This window comes from Pterocles gutturalis, unplaced genomic scaffold, assembly GCF_000699245.1.
Source record: "Pterocles gutturalis isolate BGI_N339 unplaced genomic scaffold, ASM69924v1 scaffold25078, whole genome shotgun sequence".
Taxonomy (NCBI): domain Eukaryota; kingdom Metazoa; phylum Chordata; class Aves; order Pterocliformes; family Pteroclidae; genus Pterocles; species Pterocles gutturalis.
This window is the reverse complement of record NW_010121265.1, coordinates 35884-41304: the sequence shown is the minus strand read 5'-3', so window position 1 is coordinate 41304 and position 5421 is coordinate 35884.

The following is a 5421-nucleotide window of genomic DNA, read 5'->3' as shown; positions in this document are numbered from 1 at the left end:
ATTGTTTGTCAAGAATGTGAAGTTCATTCTTGTTGATAATGTCCTGTGTGACACAGAAAATCTAGGTAAATCAATGAAGACCTTTGCCTTGAAGCACCTCTCACAGACCCTCATAGCAAGTAATTGAAAGGCAGGTGCTTTCCGTGGGTCCCCATGTCCTGCCTCAGCAGCCCGTTGTGTCCCTGGGTGGACGCTTTTGCAGAGTAAGGTGATTCCTATCCTGGAGTGGTTCTGCTCATGAAGCTGGTCTGAGCTGTTGTATTGGGCTGGTCATGTTCTCGCCTGGTCAAGGCCTTCTAAAACCAATCGTGCCTTTTTTCACCCCTGCCAGAAGTTACACAACCAACAGTCAAAAGTTCAGTTCAATCAGCTCAGTACCAGGAAGGACTTTGGTTTGTGAGGAAGCTCACTCCCAATAAGGAAGGATATGGATTAAAAATACCATGGTTGTTGTTTCACTGTATTTATTTTTTTTTTCTCTGCTCAAGAAGTGGCAGTGAGGCTTAGTGTGGTCTGCTTCAGAAATTGATTCAGGTAAATGCTAAAAAGGTGGGGTTTTGTTGGTTTAACAAGCAACAGGCAATTTTGCTGCTACCTGCAAGAGAAATGTTGCTGCCTTCTCTTCCTCCCTGCTGCTCTGTGTGGGTATGCCTCTGCCTGGCACTGGCTGCAGTGCTCACCAGATCCTTCTCTGAGCTGGCTGAGCTTGTTAGGCTGGTGGGAGACTTTCCACGTCTTGTCTTCTCCTGGGTTAGTTTTCTCCTAGGTTAGTGAGTTGGTTTAGCTCACGTAAGGGTCTGTTGGCTGCCAGAGCTGGTGCCAAGTATGCAGGCAGCAAGAAGAAGAAGAAAAAAAAACAGAGGTGGAAGAAAGTAGGCTTGTCCCCTTTTGATAGTAGTGATTTGTTAGGTCGGTTCACTCCGTGTCCAGGAGCACTTGGTGGTGGGTCATAGGGGACATAGCACTTAACAGCCACCACCTTCTAGATTGGTACTAACAGAAACCAAAGATGGTGATAGTGCAGGGTAAGAGCCTTGCTGGATTTTCCTGCAATGGCTGTGAGTTGCTGCAGACTTGCTGAAGTAACGCTGATGCTTACAGGCAAAGAGAGTCGTCCTCACCGCTATGTCTCTGAGGATTATCCAGGGCGGCTCCGTGGTCCAGGTTCTCCTTAGCAGCCTTGCTCTGCAAAAAGGTATCTGCTGATTGATTTCTGGAAAGTATTGATTCACCGGGACTGCGGGTTATCGTAATTGCCGTTAATGGATGGAATTTTATGGAGAGCAAGCACGTGACGGGCAGAGCAGTTTTTGCTTTGTCATCCTGACGGTGGCAGGTTGCCTGAACCAACAAGGGAGAGGCCCCTAGCAGCAGCAGCCTGCGTACAAACCCTTTCAAGTCTCTGCCAGAGGTTATGGTTGCCTTTGTGTTCTGGGGCTATTGCTAAAGCTAGGCACTTCAGGCACAGATCTAGCTGAAAATAATTAGAGATGTTGTATAAATGCCTGTGTTGTCTAATTACTAGATTTTTATCTCATTGAAGATATAGTTTTAGATGAACATTCCTCAGGTTGTTCAAACTTGTTATAGGAATAAAATATAAGGCTTCAGTTGCTGCAGGTACATACAGGACTGTAGCTTTGCTCATACACTGGTGAAAAATGTCTCCTTTGTGAAGATTGTAACCAGTGTTGCTTTTCTTTTTTTTTTTTTTTTTTTAATTGGGTTTAAAAAATGTCTCCTTTGGTAAATTTTTAACCATGTTTTTTTTTTTTTTTTTTTTTTTTTTTTTTACATGTGCTTATATACACAGATTAATTCCTGTGTTCCTTCCCCAAGCTAGAATAGGCCAAGTTTTATCCATCACTAATACTACTGTTAACTATTGCAAAACGTTTCTCATCTTTAAAGCCCTTTACCAACATCAGCAAACTACTCTTCCCAGTACATTTGTGAGATAAAAAGAATTTTATCACCAAGTTTCAGAGAAGAAATCAGAGACAATGAGATTACAGATCAATTTTCCATGACTGCCTTTTTGCATTTGTGTGTGCGTGTGTGTGTGTGTGAATGCTCTTCAGGTTTGTGGGCTCAGTGCCCAAGGAATGCATACACATTCAGTATGCTGTTTGTCTAAGTATGTGCACGTGTCCGAGTTTGCTAATTAACGCTGGTTGTGCAGTGCAAAGTATGTATGATGTGATTAAGTACAAACAAGTGTGTACTGACCCATTTATTGGAAATTAAACTTAACATTACTCAGAGTTACGTGGAGGAAGGCAGAGCTGATAATGGATTCCAATCAAGTATTAGATTTTCTTCTTTTTCCATGAAGCGTCAAATAAAGTATCACCATGTGTAGAGATGTTAGTTTTTTTCTAACGTTTAACATTAGAAACGTTTTCTTAACGTTTTCTATTGGATATATACATATATCTCAAACAGAATATATATATAAAATCAGTTATGACCAGTGAACAAACACAGATCTTTTCCAGGATTTTGAAGGTGTTTATTTAGGGGATTTTGTAGTATAAGCAATACCAGATGGCAGAAATTATCGAGGGGGGGGGGGATATGCATGGCAAAAACAGTGTATCAATAAATTGAACTGAAAGAAGTTTCCAGTGAACTAATTTCAGAAGAGAAATAAAAACTTTTAATTCAGTTTATGAGTCTGAACAAAACGACAGCACATCAGCATAAAAAAATCACTTTCTGGGGAAGAAGTTAAAAATCATCATTTTCCTTTAAAACTGAAGTTTCAGGCTGAGCCACATTGAATCTTATTTCCTTGCTTTGTTCCAAGCATACTGTTATATTGGCAAAACTTACTGAAATCTTAGCCAAATCTCATATGGGATTTTGTTAAAGAGAAAAATATAGCAAGTCATCCTAACATTGCAAATTACTCATTGGTCGGTCGCCTTAGGAAATGCTCCCCTGAGACAAGCATGACGCTGATGAGGAAGCAATGAGACAGCCAGGCCACTCCCCCAGACAATTTCGCTTGAGGAGCACAGCCCTCATAAAGGGCGTCTCTCCAGATACTACAGTATTTTATTCTTTATTTTGCAGAAGGGAGCCCAGGAGCTGCAAGAAGGGCACTGCAAAGTAACGGCAGAAGCTTCACAGACAGTTGTTTTTGTAGAGGAGAAGCAAATAGGAGATGATGAGAAAATTTTAAAGGTAGGGGGAGATACATTGTAAGGTCTGTACTTCAGTTTTGACATGGAAAAGTAATAGGAATGTGGACTTTCTTTTAAAAATTGTAGTTCTTGGGAGAAGAATGGAGGAGATCCATTCTCTGGATGGGATCATGGTCATGAACAAGTTCCCCCGATCAATGGGAAGTGGAGCTTGTCAAGATCCTGGCTGCTTTGGAGCGGGGCTCTAGGAGGGGGTTTCAGAGAGGAAGATTGTAATCTACTTTGTCTGATCCAAACTTTTAATATGTTTTAATGAATAATGATTATGAAGAACTAATGAAAAATGAACCAAGCAGTAGGGAATAAAAGCTGAAGTTTCCTAATTCATGTGAAAACATAAAGCATTTTTCTTAAAAGAAAAAAAGCAGCATGATATAAGTAGTGATCTAAGCAAATTTCGTTAGTAGGTATTGTGGTTTCTTTATATGCATCATAAAGATACTGTTCTTGGTAGCTGAGTCTGGTGACTGTGTGGGAGTTAATCTGCCCTTAAGCTTCACACCATCCTGTTGCCACTGAGCAAACAAGAAGGTGTACTTTGGAAAAGAATGGCACACTCTCTAATTTTATATCCCTAAGTATGAATAAACTGAAACTGCATATCATAATGCAATATGTGCTCCTTTTTCGCTCTTACTCCAATTGCAGTAGGCAATTTGAGCCTGACCAATGGCCATGTTAGGAAAAATAGAAAAAAGGGGAACTGAGTGCAAAGTAGATTCAGTGGTAGGGGTATATGTTGGGATGGCAGAGGAAGAGGAGAAGAGGAAGGAAAATGAGGTATTTTTTTATGTCTTCACAACAGCCATAGGTGTTTTCTAGGTTTTGTTTCTACTATTAGCGTGCTACCCAGGGTGATGAAATACTATTAAAACATAACTTTCTACAGGTGGATGCGCTGCCTGAGTTTCTGCTGACATCACTGTGTAATTTGCTTGAGGGATTTTGTCAGTGACATGGCTGCGCTGGCAGCAGTCTCTAGGGTAGACACAGTTCTACTTACAAAGAGGGAATAATCTAACCTCAGACAAGGTGACAGCAGAACAGGCTGAGCGCAAAGGGCTGCTTTATGCAAAACAAAATTAAGATGAAAAGAGAAGGGAAACTTCTTTGGGTTATTTTATTTCTTTTTATTTACCATAACTATTTCAGTAGTACTGAATCAAGTCCTGCCTACTTAGGCAGATAGAAACACTTGAATAAAAGCGAGCAGATTTGTAAATTAACTAACTATGGGTTTCTTTATTTACTATTTTGGTCTTAAAAGTTTTGTCATTACTTTAGTTTATGCTCACTGATTTGCATCAACTGAGGAATCTGATTTTCACTCACTCTGAATCTTGTTCTGCAGTTTGAGAGGCACTGAGAATTTTGCCAGCAACTCCAAAGGCTTGAAGGTCTGAAGTCCTGATAAATTGGAGCTTTGCAAATGAAGTACAAAGGCTCACTTTAGAAAGAGTATATGAAGATAATGCAATGTTCTTCATGGCATACCGCTGTCAAAATGCATTTTAGGACTTATGGGTTGTTTCTCTTGTGGTAGTTGTCACCTGATTAAAAAAAAAATAATAGAATCTCTTGTAAAATGGCAATGATCACACTTGATCCATTTGATGTCAAAGTTAGTTACAATGCTAAACCAAAGCAATAGTAAACACAAGCATGTTACAAATATGTAGTTTTCAGAAATTGTTTTCTTCAGTTCTGCTCACTCATTTGATAAGTCTGGGATTTGCAGATTATTACAATGTTGTTTATGATTGTTGTATTTTCCTACTAATATATGCAGGAGGAGGGGAAAAACGCTAATTAGGAAAGTCCAGGGGAGATGAAAAGAATAAAATAAATCAATGGAGTGCCTGTGTCAGCAGGTATGTGTCTCACCCTGGAGTACACAGTATGAGGAGGCACTGGAGTTGCATTAATGTGGAAAACTAAGCTCTGTAAGGAAACCCAGGGCTCCAACAAACAAGAAAATTCATAGTTCAGTATCTAACAGGTACTGAGCTATCCAAGGATGGATTAAGAAGATTAAATTTTTAAAAGCTAATTAAATACAGAGCTCAGGAAATTCAGATGCACTGATGTTCCCTTATCACAATACTTGCTGCTGAAAATACTAGTTTTTGAGCACTGTGGGTGATGTTTCCTAATCCATTTTGTTTTCTCTGTTCAGGCAAATATGGAAGACAAGCATCAGAAACTGCTGGAC